Source organism: Desmodus rotundus, chromosome 3, assembly GCF_022682495.2.
Source record: "Desmodus rotundus isolate HL8 chromosome 3, HLdesRot8A.1, whole genome shotgun sequence".
NCBI classification, from domain to species: Eukaryota; Metazoa; Chordata; class Mammalia; order Chiroptera; family Phyllostomidae; genus Desmodus; species Desmodus rotundus.
Window position 1 is genome coordinate 168,616,112 of NC_071389.1, and position 16,483 is coordinate 168,632,594.

The following is a 16,483-nucleotide window of genomic DNA, read 5'->3' on the forward strand; positions in this document are numbered from 1 at the left end:
AGATGTATCATAGGTATTTGATTCTTACCACCCCATTCTATCAATTCTTTATTGCTTATTAAATTCTAGGAAACACTCAATATGCTCTATTTGTAAAGACTTACTCCCTTTTCTCCATTGTTTCTCTTCTTCTCTGTATGAGTTACACAGAAAAACTTGACTCAAGGGACAAGATTAAGATGTTTCTTTAATTGATGCTTTTCAGAGAGCTGATAACAACTTAATGAAAAAGGGCATATGGAAATATTTCAGAAGAACATAGGTTGCAGAGTGCCTCAATATGAACTAATAATCAGAAGAAATTCTGACACATTCTAGGTACTCAATAAATGTCTTTGAATTAATGACACACTTATAGATAATAAGAATAGTAGGAGGATCACTTCAATTCCATAGAGTAGCTAAGTTCATATAGATATCCTAGCTGGGATATAACAATGATTCTGGAAACACAAATTCCATGATTAAATAATGAAAAGGTAAAAACAAGGAGGAGGTGGTACCAGGATCTAGTCAGCATCTTATGGACAATGGGCACAGAAAAACTTTTTTAAAACTTAGTCCACATTGAAACATCACAGTATCAGTTCTCAAGTCTGACTCAACAAAGTGCCACCATTGAGTCATCTGACCACTTCCTGGGTTTTCCCCGTCAAAGGCTTCACGCCCAGGGTCTGCTTATACCCCACCCTGACGGGTAATGATCTCAACAGGGTTCAGTAACGAAAGCCTTGACAGACCCGGCTTATGTAATTGTCCCTGTGGAGACCAGGATCCCATCTCTGGAGACTGACATTGAAGAGGGTTTAAACAACAGCAATTAGTTGGGAATATTCTCTCACATGTCATCTGTGAGAACCATCTGACCTCTCAAGCAGGGCTCTCTGTGGTAAGGAAGGGTGGTATATGCATTACAGAAAATGCAGAAATGACTTCAGGGCATTACATACATAATTACCCAAAGGGTAATGTGTAGTACTGGAATCTGCTTCATATTTTGAGAGTAGAAAGATAACTGGGGAGAGGGACAGAACAGAAGTCACTGACGAAGGCCAGGGTCGATGGCGCAGTCTAAGGCAAGAAGAGCTCTTGGCCTTGCTCAGTAGTCATCAGACACATGTTGAGCACTTGTGATGGGCCGAGTCCCTGCTGTGCTCTTTCCTCCTCCTCACCCCTATTTTCTCCTGCTGCCAGTTCTCTTTTTGTTGTTCCCAATTTGAATACTTTTCATACTCAGAGCTGTATAAACTTCTCTTCATCATCAGGTTCTTTGACCTATGAACAACAGCAGCTCTTTGAATAGCAGAATAGGAATATTTGTTTTATAATTTTACTTTTTCTAGAGACTTTGAATATAACCATGTTGGGAAAATTCAAAGTTGAAGGGTTCCTATGGTTGGGCCACACCCTGACCTCTTTTTGGTTCTCTTATTTCCTTTTCATAGTGTTTTTATTTTTTACCCAGTTTGGTCACACTCTTTTGAGGCTAATTATATACTGGCCTTACAATCTTCACAAGATTTGCACATGACAGTTCTGATTTGCTTGTTAGTTGGTGAAGGCAATCTACAAAATGAAGCTTCATAAATAACCAAAAGGAATAGTTTATGCTCAAGAGTAAAGCTAATTTATACTTACAAGGCTTTTTCCATGATGCATTATACAGTGTTAGGCATAATATTTGAATCTCCTACACTTTAACACACATTTCAGCCATCCTGACTTTGATTGACCTATGGCATCTGGATGCTTCATAATGAACCGTGAGACATATAGCACTCCACCATATTATTATGGGCTGTAATATGTTTTTATGCATTCGCTCTGGACTCTCCTTCTTTCTTACACACATACATGTGGAAACACACATGCATGCGCACACACACTTTGATGCTTATATCCAGTGGTCCACACAGTTAAGTGATATTTCTTCCTCTGCTATCATCTATTAGTTATTCTGTTAGTGGAAGAAAAGCAACTCAGTTCATTTCTGAGAGAATCTAAAGATGTGTTTATATAGATAAGCAACATATGCCAACAACCTAATTATAGAATAATCTTTCCTGGGGCACTCATCATCAAGTACCACAAGTGACCTGACCGATAAATAGCCCATCGGGAAAAAGCTGTGTTGTGGTAAACACAATGCAGAGAGACCTGGGTTCTAGGAATAGTTCAACTGCTAATTAGTGTTGTGACTTTCATAAGATCATTTAATATTTCTAAACCTCTTAGACAGACTATTACCTATCTTACCAACTTCCTGGATTATGAGGAAAAAATAGAGTAAGGCATGTGAAAGCTGCTTGAACAATTTCCTCCTCTAGAGGCAGCCTTTCAAGTCAGCTACATTTAAATTTGCAGACTTGGAGAATGAAAACTACTTCTTTAGTGTTTGTCAGTTGTGAAACCGTTTTAAAAATGGGGATCGACTGACTTTCGAGCCAGTCAGCCACACTTATTAAAAGAAACTATATGAGCCACTACAAAATCCTTTTGTTCACATTCCAAGATTCGGATTGAGGCCCCTTGTACAACACTCAGAACTCCTCCTCCTTACACCTAATCAGACTCCACCATTTAACAAAATACTGACAACTGGAGACAACTGTAAGTATAACTACCTTCAAAACTCCAGGTGGGCCCAGACTTAGCTTTTCATCTGACTTCCTACATATCCAACCAATTAAGAGATTAAAAGGACATACCAGTCATAAAATTAGTTGTTTACTGACACTGCCAGTGTGTTGGCAATGTGTTTTGACTGCACTGACAGGAACATATTTATAGGCAAGAATTCTACCTCGATTCTTTTGTTCAGCTCATTACAATTGATTTGTTACTGGTATAAACTCAGGGTTATTATAATAATTAGCACAGACATTAATGTAACAAAACAGTGTTTTCCAGTTAAAGTCATATCCAAATACAAGCCTGGTTTGCCTCAACTGTTAAGTGAAGGCCTTTTAACACTGATACCAAGGAGGTTCTTCATGCTTCTTGCTTAGCTGAGGTTCCCTGATTTTTATTCTTTTTTGGTTTTCTTGTTGAACCTTTCCAGGTCACAATTACACCTAGTTGGTATCATTCAATGCCAACGAAGTGACAAACACTCTCACATAAGTCAAAGGCAGGATTTGAAGAGTGCAGGTGTTCAGAAGATTACACACCACACAATGTTTGACTGTGGGATTCATTATGGCTTAGGGGAAGATAGCAGCACTTGAAGGACTCAAATGACAGAAACACATTTGCAACTTGCTGCCAAGTCATGCACATGTGGAGGGAATGTTTAAATTCACCTAGCAGAGACATGTTCAAGACCACCTGAGCCACCTCTGTGGCTCTTGTCCCCGGTTTGTTAGAGCCACAGGCTTACACACCTGCCAAGAAGTGTGAACACCCCTCTAGGTCTTTGTAAAATGCATCTGTGTGCAACTTCAATAGCTTTTACCAAACATGCAATTACTGTTCAGAGTAAGTTCCCTTCAGCTGCTTCCTAGTCAAGAGAAGTAGGTGTAAACATTTCTCAGCAGGCTGGAATTCGAAACGCCGCTTGGATCCTGGGCTTCAGGCCTTTTGTTAGTGTATGTGCATGTATTCCAGGCATGTTCTTGCTGAGAAGTATAGGGTGCAAAGGACATGTAGTCTGGGAAGAAACACAGGTTTGTGTTAAAAATTTATCTTTGAAATAATTTTGTGAATGTTGATTGGAATTAAGCAGTAACAAGTCATTCAGCGGTGGCAAAAAAATGTGGCAATATGCTTTGATATTCTTTAAAAACAATTTTTTTTGACTATGAGGATACATTTATTAAAGCTGGGGACAGTAAGACAAGGAAGGACTTAGCAAAGAGGAAACAACAAGAGAGCCTACACTGGGCTGCCTTAGCTCACTGGGAAGTCAGAGAAAAGGGGGCTTTTGGGACAGGTTCAGGGGATCAGCCTGGGACATGCTGCCAGCTGCCCATTGCCTTAGAGTTTAGGAGATGCTTGCTTGTGAAGAAAGAAGTGGGATAGGGAGAAGAAAAGGAAAATAGTGCTGGCTACTCCCCAGAGAGAGAGCACCCCTTTTTTTTAAATTAAAAAAAAATTATTGTTATTCAATTACAGTTGTATGCCTTTTCTCCCCATCCCTCCACCCTACCCCAGCCGAACCCACCTCCCTCCCCCATGTCCACCCTCCCCCTTGATTTTGTCCTTATTTAGCAACATCAATTGCCTTCTTATGCATAAAAGTCATGAATAAGGAGATTGGGGTGGGGGGAATTGGAAGGATATGCTGAATTGCAAACTCCTTAAGACTTGTCTTTTGAAATGGAAGAAAATGGTATTGAAGTGTTGCGGCAGTCTTTGGGGTGAAGAGAATGGACAAGGCTTAACACAGACTCTTTCTCCTCTTGCCTGAGGCCTGAGGCCCTGTAAGGCCAATACTGTTATCCAGGGCAGTGTCCTGCCTGGCTGATGCCTGAGCCAAGGGACCCCAGGGCTTCCACAGCACCAGAAGCTTTGGAGTTGCAAATCAAATCCTTTTCATTTACCCATATCAGAAACATCCATCATCTTTGCAAAGTGCAACAGAAACAATGGTGACTATTTTACATTAATTTATTTTGGTCTGTGGCTAACCAATTCTCTGCCAGCTTCCCTTAACATTGAAGTCTTTTGGTGCCATACATTATTTTCCTGTTGCATAAACCCTCTTTCCCTTCCACCCTCCAGGTTTGGCTCTGCATTTTCTCAGAAGCTGCCTTGTGGGCCTTCTGCTCCTGCAGAAGCTGCTCTGTGGTGGCACTAGAATTATATTTGCGATCAGGCTAGAGAACGAGAAGTTCTTTCTTAAGAATATGGCTTTGCTTTTTCTCCTCTTCCCCTCCTCCTAGGAAGTCAGAATTTGCAATCCCTCTCAGTGTAGTTTTCACAAACCCAACTACTAGAGATGGTAAAGAATAATGAAAGGATGAATTAGACATAGTAAGTGATCACAAATATAAAAAGTGCTTAGAGAATCCAGCTCAGGAAATAACTTTACTTAGAGATGCTAATTTTACCTTCCTTCTTTCAAAAATATCTATTAGTTACTTCTTTGTTCTGATATGCCAGAAGAAAAATAGTACATTTAATTGAAGTGATTTGCATCAAGTTCAATAAAGGACAAACTTCCAAAGGTGTGGGCTGGAGTAAGGACACTAACAAGGTGTAGTGCAAAACTGGGTCACAGTAACAGTGGGGAGACTTTACCACCCCTACATCCAAATGGGCAATAGTCCAAAGAGGTTACTACTACCCAGGAGGGAAAGCTGCATGGAGAGGGCCTCCTGAGAGGAGCTCTGGCCTTAAAGAGAGGGATACAGCCAATTCACAGCAACTTGGTTTATTTTCAGACCTTATTCTCTTCTTAACTTTCAATTTTTAGCAGAGGCCTCCCACTGGCCTACCAACTGATAGCCAAATACCAGAGAGCCTGCAATTCGGCCTTCCAAGACACTTAAGTGGGAGATGGGTAAAAAGTGAATGTGAGGGGACAAGCTGAGGACATGCAGCCCAGCTGGTCACTGGAGTTCACCTGGTGATATCAACAGGACAAAAGTAAAGCTTGCTGCTCTCTACGAGGGAAGTTTACATCCTTGGTGGTGGGTGGAGGGGAGCAATAGAAAACATAATGGAGGATTGTAATGTGGACACAGATAAGAGGAGGACATTTAATCCTGATTGAAAAGTGCTGAGGCCGGGGAAAGAGGTGACATGGTTGGGGAGCATTGTCATCAATGCTTCCCCAAGAGGCTTTTCAGAGGAGGCATGGCCTTGGCTGAGTCTTTAATAGGATGTAGATAGATGGGTGGCAGAGCATTAGGGAAGATGGAACAGTGCGTATGCATGCCAAAAAGTGACAGACAGACTGTATGTTGCACACACTGGACCATATAATGGAAGAATCCAAATAGCAGCACCTGGCAAACCTAAGGGACACAGCAGGAGAAGGATGTATCACAAGGAGAGAATTGCTAGGAGGGTAAAGGAAAATTATAACACTTATAATTTTGCATGCATTTTGGAGTGTGATGGCTTATCTATACTACCATTGCGCTCATGATGATCCTGTAGGGTAGATTTAATGTTTATTTCCATTTTATAGGTAGGTTCACTGATATTCAAAGCAGTTTTTCATTCAACAGACATTTACTGGTTCCTATTAGATGCCGAGGACTATGACAGTTCAGCACCTTTTCCAAAGCCACTCAGCAGAGCTGGGTTCTGAACCCTCATCTGTCTTGAGTCAAAAGATTAATCTTGTCACTACAAAATTTTCCTTTTCCAGTTGGCTTGGTTGTAGCTTTGGAGCAACATTTCCTTCATTCTATTATATTAGCATAACAGTAACTTTTCAGAACACTGTGTTGCTACAATATTTTCAGACCTATAGGGTTCAGGTAGCTTTGGATTTAAACCTCCCAGCATTTTAGTGCTCCCCTCAGCTCAAGCTATACACAGTCTATTCCAGTCTTGTGTGCAGTTCTTTATGTGGGCCGAATGCACATGTGAAGACTTTCAGTGGGAGAGATTTAATTCTCAACACTTCTGGTTATGTTAATAGTGGGATGTTAATATGTCTTCAGTTTTGATAAAGAAGTTATAAAATGCATTTTATCTTTATTCTTTGCAATCTGCTAATATTTTATTTTTATTATATTCTGCATTTTTAAAGTATATTTTATTGATTATGTTATTACAGTTACACCAGTTTTTCCCCCTTGTCCTCCCTCTGCCTGGTACCCCCCATTCCCTCCAGAAATCACCCCCCTTAGTTCATGTCCATGGGTTGTGCAAGTAAGTTCTTGGGCTTCTGCATTTCCTATACTATTCTTAACATATCCCTGTCCATTCTGTACCTACCAATTATGCTTTTTAATCCCTACACCTTTTCTCCCATTCTACCCCTTCCCCCTCCTAGCTGATAACCCTCAAAATGATCTCCATTATCTGCGATTCTGTTCCTGTTCTGGTTGCTTAGTTTTTGTTTTTGTTTTTAGATTCAGTAGTTGATAGCTGTGAATTTGTGCCTTTTTAATGTTCACGGTTTTGTTCTTCTTTTTCTTAAATAAGTCCCTTTAACATTTCATGTAATAATGACTTAGTGATGATGAACTACCTTAGCTTTACCTTGTCCGGGAAGCACTTTATCTGCTCCATTCTACATGATAGCTTTGCTGGATAGAGTAATCTTAGTTGTAGGTTCCTGCTTTTCATCACTTTGAATACTTCTTGCCAGTCCCTTCTTGCCTGCAAAGTTTCTTTTGAGAAATCAGCTGATAGTCTTATGGGAACTCCTTTGTATGTAACTCTCTATTTTTCTCTTACTGCTTTTAAGGTTCTCTGTTTATCTTTAACCTTTGGCATTTTAATTATGATGTGTTTTGATGTGGTCCTCTTTGGGTCCAACTTGTTGTTTGGGACTCTCTGTGCTTCCTGGACTTGTCTGTCTATTTCCTTTACCAGATTAGGGAAGTTTACCTTCATTATTTTTTCAAATAAGTTTTCAATTTCTTGTTCCTCTTCTGTCACCCTATAATTTGGATGTTAGTACATTGTCCCAGACTTTCCTAAGCCTATCCTTGTTTTTTTTTTTTTTTGGAATTCCTGTTTCTTCTTTCTGTTCTGGTTGAATGCTTATTTCTTTCTTTTGTCCCAAGTCATTGATTTGAATCCCAGCTTCCTTCCCTTCACTGTTGATTCCCTGTAGATTTTTCTTTACTTCACTTAGTATAACCTTCATTTTTTCCTTCATGTTGTTGCCATACTCAGTGAGTTCTCTGAGCATCCAGATCACCAGTGTTTTGAACTCTGCATCAGACAGGCTGGCTATCTCTGTTTCATTTAGTTCTTTTTCTGGAGTTTTGTTCTGTTCTTTCATTTTGGCCATACTTCTTTGCCTTCTCAATTTGGCAACCTCCCTGTGTTTGTTTCTGTGTATTAGATAGAGATGCTTTGACTCCCTCTCTTAGTAGTGTGGCATATGTAGAAAAAGCACCTGTAAATTATGTGAGGTGGAGTCTTAGGCAATTGCCAGGGATAGGGTAGGGCAGCTTTCTTCACCAGTTTGTGGCTGTCTGTTGGGGGAGGACTTGGAGAGGGGACTGTGCCACTGCCTGGCTTCTGGGGGTTTGCCTGGCAATCACACCATTTCCAGTCACTTCACCCACTTCCCATATGTGATTGGTGCTCTTCCAGCTGCTGCCCTGGGCTTTGCATATGTTCTAAGTCCATCTGGGCCCTTTAAGTGGTGAAAATCTGGCAGTTTCTTCTGCTGCCCCAACCACTACTGGTTTTTACAGCCAGAGGTAATGGGGGTTTGTCTTCCCAGTGCTGGGACCCTGGGTGTGCAGTCTGGACTGGGGCTGGGATCGCTTGCTCCCAAGGTACCCCTCCCATTTTTTTATCTATCACATGTGGGACCATCTGTTCCACTACTGCTGTCACCGCTGCCACCTCTCCATGCCACACCACCTCTCTGCCGTGTCTCTACAACTCCACCCGTCTTACCCTTCTGGATGAATGTGGCTTCTTTGAGTCCTTGGTTTTCTGAATTCTATACAGCTCAATTTTCTGATGGTTTTAGGTGTTAATTGTTTTTGAGATCTGGTTGTAATTCTTTCTATGGTTGTGCAAGGAGGCAAAGCACATCTACCTAGACTTCCATTTTGACTGGAAGTCTATAGTTTTATTATTCATTGCTGTGAAGCCGCCACTTGTGAAAGGGAAGGTTGGCATTAGTTCAGTATGAAGGAGAGCAAGGTTTTGCTTCTTTTTCCCTTCCTTTCCAACATGATATTTTATCTTAGTCAGAATGTTACTTATTCTGAAACATATCTTTAAATTGACACATTTTCTATGGAGTTATTTGACAAAAATCTAATTATAAAAATAAGAGTTTCTTTATTTTTGAGTATTTTTGAGTGCTTGCTATGTGGTAGACAGTATGCTAAGCAATCAGCATCCATCATCACATTTAGTCCAACAGTAATCTTTATACTATACAAAATCCAGTCATTCATTCATTTACTCAATTAGTTATTCAAACAATATTACCTGAGTATCTACTCTCTGTGAGGTAGTATTCTAGGTCCTGAGAATATGGTGTTTAATACAACACTGGTCTGATTGAGTTTAAGGTCTAGACAAAGAAACAAGTAACAAATAAGAAGATAAGTTCATTTCAGATAGTAATAAGTAACATAAGGAAAATAAAATAGAATAGTGTATTAAAGATGTATATTAAATAGATCAATGAGGGAAGACTTCTTGGAGGCAGTGATTTTTTTTTATCCTCACTGGAAGATATGTTTATTGATTTTAAGGTGCAGAAGAGAGACACCGATTGGTTGGCTCCCATACATGCCCTACCCAGGGATCAAACCCACCACCTAGCTATGTGCTATGACTGGGAATGGAACTCATGATATTTTGGTGTATGGGATGTGCTCCAATGAGCTGAGTCACCTGGCCAGGGTAAGGCACTGACATTAAGTTCAAACCTAAAGGATGAAAAAGTTAGAATGTTTTCTTAGAACATTCTAGAAAAAAGGAAAAGAGTATATATATGCTCTGGAAATGTAACTAAGCTAAGAGAAACAGGAATAAGGCTAATATGAGCAAAGGGGAGGGCATTGAATCAGGGAGTGAGATCATAACTGGGTGGCAGCACCTATAAAACCCTGTAGGCAATGGGATAAGGTTTAGATTATATAAAGAGGGTCAGAATAGGAGTGTGTCATGGCCTGATGTATAATTTAAAAGGTGTCCATATAGAATAGATCACAGAGTTCCAAAATTATAAACAAAGAAACTTGTTATAGGACTATTTAATAGTCCAGAAGAAAGATGATCGTGGCTTAAATGCCAGTTAGAAGTATAAATATCTCAGTATCCAGGCCAAATGCAAGAGAAGTTTTGGAGGTAGAGCTATTGGTAATAGGATGAATGTGGGTGAGGGTTATGAGAAGAGAGATAAAGAATGACTCATAGTTTTTAGCTTGAGCAGTTAGATTGCATCATAACTGAGATAGGGATGAGTTGGGAGGAGAGTGGGTTTTTGTGGGTTTTTTTCCTTGCTGGGGATTGAAATGAGGGAAATCCCGAGTTTTGCTTGGCATGACTTTTAGGCATCCTGTAAAGAGGCCAAGCTGGATATGAGTCTAACACCCGAGAGAGTAGTCAGAGTTGGACGTATACATTTAGGACTTAGTAGTGTCTTAACTTAAAGATGGTTTTTAAATTCTTGGGAATGAATGAGATATCCTTCAATGCAGGAAAAGAGAAAGAGAGAGAGTTCAAACCTGGTTTCTAAGTCAGTCCAAAATTTAAAGATTAGGTAGAAAGAGAGGATCCAACAGAGGAAATTGTAAGGGAGAGGCCAGTGAAGTAGGTAGGAAATTAGGTGTGAGTGGAGTCACAGGAAGCCAGCAGGAGGAAGTGTTTCAAGAAGGCAAGCGTGATCCCCTCCCTGTGTTTGTTGGTGCTAAAGGGTTAATAAGATAACAACAGAGAATGCCCACAGAGTGGCATGGAAGCCAAAAAGACTGAAGTTTGATGAGAGAGAAACGGGAAGGGAGGAAGTGGAAATAGCCAGAAAATCAATGCTCAGATAGAGTAACTTGCTCAGGGTTTGAACTTCCTTCAAGCTTTGAACCTCCCAAGGAACCTGACTTCAAAGCTAGACTCAGAGCTTAGCTTTGTGTCAAGGAAAAGGGTAAAGGCAATACTTAGTCACCCACTCCCCTTCTTTTCTGAGTAACCAGTGCTCAGTGACCTTAGAAAGCCAATGATGTGTGGCTGTTTTCTGATCCAGAGAAGGGCTGCGACACTGGCCACGTGGGCAGCGTGAAGGAGAGAAGGCATGCCAGGAAAGGCAGTGTGAGGGGAAATCCTTTAAGAGAGCATATGCATAGTTCTCTACATTTCACAAAGCATTATATTATACACTCTCTCATTTGATTTCTACAGCAACCCGATAAATTAGAAATAGTTCTAATGTGTCAAGGAGATATATCTGAATGATAATTCATGAGGCAGGCAGGGCAAGGATTATAATCACGTCATTTGAGAGGTTAAATAATTTATTTTTGTTTTCAGTTAGCATAGCGATTTGACCTCTCTCTTCATATGAATGATTGAAATTTCTGTGGTATATCATGCATTAGTATATTCATCCTTCTGTCTATTCATCCATCCACTCATTCATCAAAACAGCACCGCACACTTGGCTTTAGGATTGTCACAGGATCTTCGTCACCCCATTGTGGGACTTATTCTTAAGAAGCTCGTGTTGGGATGAAAAAGTCACAAAAGTGCACAAGGGCAAGATCTGCTGTGATGAACATGCGTTAAGTACAGGGGTGGGCAAAAGCAGATTTGCGGCTGTTCATATGGAAAATAATACAATGTTCAATAAATAATAATACAAGAATAAACTCTGTGTTTCGTGTACTCACAATTGTAAGTCTGCTTTTGCCCAACCCTGTATATTATGTCTCTCGGTACTAGGGTCAATACCTATTGGAATTTTCTTGTCAGAAGCGTTACAGGAAGAACGAAGGGATTGGTTCATTTGCTCTGGGTGAGGGAAAATGGCTTCATCGAAGTCTTGCCAGATTGACTTGGTGGATTCTGAAGTACGAGGGTAGCAAGAGGGGTGGGGGAGGTTTTTCTAGAACATTTAGGACAGGTTTTCCAGACAGAAAGAGTGACACATGTGAGGACGTGGAGGGGAAGCAACGTTGCCGTGCTTGTGAAACTGCAATTAGCTTAGCGTGGCTGAGCACGGTCTGGAAATAGAGGGGTAAAGTGAGAAATCAGGCAAGCTAGGAATTAGTAATAGCTAATTATTATATGCAAAAATTATTTCTTTGAAGGTTCAGGCAAACCCCAATGATATACATACCCTTATTATCACAGTCGGCAGATGTTAACATTGAAGCACTGAGATTTTTAGTATTCGCCCTAGATCACAAAGCTGGTAGGGGCTGAATTCAGATCGAATCCCGGCAATCTGGCTCTGAGTCCCGCCCCTTCAATGCCACATCGAGGGCCCACTTCTAGAAAGCGTGGCTTTTAATCTATAGAAAACCTGGTGAAACTTCTTATGCCACCACCTCCATGGAATTTCATGGTTCCCAGGCTAGAAGTCAGCCATTCCCTGGTTAGAAATCAGGGGATCTATGCATTTAGGTGGAAAAATGTTACATCTTTGTTTACACAAATGTCTAGCTGTACTGTGGCATTTCCTAAAATTATAAATTTAGGTAACAAACCACAGTAGTCCCCGTGGCTGGGATACTTTCACACCACATCATATTTGTTGCAGATATCTTGAAAAATCATTTACATTCACTGCTATTCAAAATCCCAACAGTTGTTAGGCCTGCTGCTAGATCTTATTCTTTAATACATTAATAAAGATACACGGTTATTGTAGCACACATTTATTTTTAAAATTTGGTAACTGTCTTTCAATATCATTGGTTTCCTTTGTAATCCTATGCCTTTAAAGTCATTTTTAGGAGAAGGTTGCTACAGGCGTCTTCAGACTGCCAAAGGAGAGAATGTGCGCTCCGCAGCAACAACAGCAGCAGGGCAAAGACTCTCACCTGTCCCAACTTCCCCTGTAACACAGAACGGCCCCTTGGTTTTATTATGCAGAGGCAATTGTGCAGAACTCATTTAATATTAGAGATTGGAGAGTTTACTCTCCTATAAATAAACACTTTTTGTTTCTTTAAAGCTCAAAAATTTCAAAAAAATATTTTTTATATTGAAAGTAATACCTGCATAGTTCAACCTTCTCCTCCCTCTTTTTAAAACTGCCCTTTCCTCTTGAGCAATGGACCTTTCAAAAAATATGGGTAATTTCTGTCTGGTTTTGTTGAATTCTGTTTTCCTAAAGGCCAGGGTACCCTTCCAACTCTTCCCAGATTTCCCACCCCTCACTCTTACAAATGTCCAAAACTTTGGGGGGAGGGGTGGAAATTGTCTCAGAGGCTTCCTGTCATTGATACATCACCATCTAGTCCTTCCCTGAAATTCATAATTAAGTCGAGTCGCAGTTCTCCTTATTGCTTCCTCAACCATGTGAGACATGAAACTATTAGTAAAACAAGTGAGGAATTTATCAGATACATACTTTTAGCAAAATGAAACTGAGCAGCTGTCTAGATAAAGCCCAAGCCTTACCCCCATGATTTCTGGGTCCTGTTTCCTTGTCAAGGTTACTGGCTGCATTTAGAAAACACCGTGCATCTCCTGTCCCTGGCAACGTAGTGTAAAGTTTACTTCACAACAACGTCAATCCTGTTTCTCTCTCCTTTTATCATCAGTGGCCCAGTGGCCTCCACCACTTTTATACACTTTGCTTCATGAATTCTCATACAGGTGCATGCCTTCCTGACAAGTTAGATCTATTTCTTTTGTAACTGTGTATCTTTCCACTGCCATCTTCCAGTTGGCAATCATCTCCTTCCTTCCATCAAGTGACAATGATTTCTGTTTTCCTTGGCTGCCACTGTAAATTTGCAGAAAGGAAAGAATGTTCAGTTCCTGGGGACTATCTATGCTGTGTTGGGTGAAACCACAGAGTTCGAAAAGACTGCTACAGGCACCACGCAGAGGAAACTTGGCAACAAAAATCCACTTCCCATCCTCTTACCACAGCTGTGAATGCCATTGTCAAGCAATTTATATTGAACTTTAAAAAAGTGTTTAGAGACAGAAAACTGTAGTGGGAATTGGTACAGGCAGTGCTGTTTTTACACTTCTCATTTGTTCTTTGGTGTCTGAGATAGAAGTTCACTTAAGAAAAAAATGTTAAGAACCAGTTTTACTCCAAATGCCAAAAGAACAGCACTCGGTTATTTTCTGACTATAAAGGACAATAGTATGAAATAAAAGGAATTCACCAATACTACTTTTTTCTCTTCCCCAAGTGTTTTGTTTTTATTTTTAATTCTAGGATAAAATCTTTCAGGAAAAATATAAGAAAAATGAAGGATAAAAAAGTGCCCAGGTTTGAAGTCCTGGACCCTCAGTATATATACTTTTTTTCACAGTATTAATAGTATTTCATAGCATTTTTGAAGTTATACTTCCAGAGAACAAATCCATTTATAACATGATACCTTTGGCTTATGCTTTTTGGGGGTAGAAACTGGGATAAAACCAGTATAATTTTAAGAAGGTAGGAGCCCGAAGCAAGAAGAGATCCTATGGCTGAGAACTTCTACATGGCTGGGATGTTTGAGGTGAAAAGGTGAGTAGAGATGCTGCAATGCTTACTGTTACTACTGGATAAAATTTTGTTATAACCTGTTTGAAAGACATAAGGAGTAGAAGCCCAGTAATAATCATAGAATAAATGTTGAATAAGCTATTTACTCTGAAAGACAAATAGCTTACAGTGAAAGACATACACATTTAAGTGTAAAGATTTAAGGATCTTAGACATCTTCTCTAACCTGTGCAAAGGGTCAGCACCATCAGGCTATAGAACCAGATATTTATGAAGTGAGTGAGGTAAGGGCATAGGACTCCTAATGGCCAGTCTCTTGCTTAACGTACTTCCTTGAAGGAAATGCCAGATTGACACTGTTGATTGCTCTCCTCCTGCTCTTTAGCTTCTATAGCACCATTGTTTCTTTGGTTTCCTCTTTCCTCCCCTCTAAATTTCAGTCATTATTACTTCAACCAGATGCCCCTGCTCCTTAAAATGTTCAAATTCCCCAAGTTTTCACCTCCATGTTCCTTCTTTTCTAAATTGACATGCTCCTCATGGGCACACTTGTCTACTGCCATTGCTTCAATTACCAAGAGAGATCGGGAAAGCGAGCAACTGTGTCAAATGCAGCAGAAAGATTCACTAAGGATGGGAAATACCCAAAGAGTTTGTAGAAGGGGAGTTATGACCAAATTTCAGTATGAAAATCATTGTTTCATAGATATGTCCATAGTTGCTCATAGTGGGGAAGTAGGTCTGGTCTCAGGACCAGCAAAAGAAGTCACAGTTCATGACATTTCTGAAGAAGCTGTTTTGACATAGTTCTTTGAACATGGTAAAATATTAAATCATCAAAATTATAGGTTGTTGTCATTACTTAAAAATTGCCAACAGGAAGAAACAGATATCTTCTCCTTATCCTGATCATCTTCCTATTATCCCCTTATTGCCAAAAAGAAATATACCAATGGACTGAAAAATTGGTGTGGGGATCAGACATAATGTGAACAATGGAGTGGAATTGAAGCAACACCTGGATGATGAACCAAATTTAACCAAAAGTTATTTACTTGCCAGCTTTGCTCATTTAAGAAAGCGTCATCAATCTCTCTAAGCTTTTTTGAAAATCGAAATATAGTTTACATACCATAAAATTTACCTTTGTAAAGAGTACAATTCAGTGGTTTTTAGTATATACCCAAAGTTGTTCTACCATCACCACTGTATAATTCCAGGGCATTTCATCACTCAGAAAGAAAACCCCACACCCATCAGTAGCCGTATCCCATTCCCCTCTCCCCGCAGCTCCTGGAGACTACCACTCTACTTTCCATCTCTATGAATTTGTCTTTTCTGGGCTCCACAGGTGAATGGAATTACACAATATGTGGTCGTTTGTGTATGAATTATTTTATTTTATTATGTCTTCAAGTTCCATCAATGGTGTAGCAGGTATCAGTACCTTAGTTTTTTATGGCTGAAAAAATATTCCATTATATGGTTATACCAATTTTTTATTCATTAATCAACACTTGAACTGCTTTCACTTTTAAAATTTATTTTGAATATTCTTTCTATAAACCTTAAGGTACAATTTTCTGTGTAAACATATATTCTAACTTTTCTTAAGAGTGAAGTTATGAAGTTATGAAGTTATATGGTAACTCTATGTTTAACTGTTTGAGGAGCCATCAAACCCTTTTCCAAAGTGGCTACAACATCACGTTTCCTCAAGCACTTGCCAATGTCTGTGTTACGGGGTACAGCCATCCTCATGTGTGTAAAGTGGTACCTCATTGAAGTTCTGCGTCCAGTTCACTAATGACTAACAATGGTGAACATCTTTTCATTTGTTTATCTTCTTTGGAGAAACGTACACTTAAATTTATTTTTAATTGGGTGATTTCTCTTTCATTATTGAGTAGTTAGAATATTTTTTATATTCTGTATGCTAGTTACTTATCACATATAGAATTTATAAATATTTTCACATGTGCTGTGTGTTGTCATTTCATTTTTTTGGTGGTGTCCTTACAAGACCAAAAGGTTTAAATTTTGAAGTTCAGTTTTTTCCTTTGTTGCTTATATTTTTGTGTCATATTTAAGAAACCATTGCCCTGTCCAAGGTAATAGAGAATTATGCCTATGTTTTCTTCTAAGAATTTTATACTTTTAGCTACATTTTGGTCTTTGATCAATTTTGAGTTACATTTTATATAT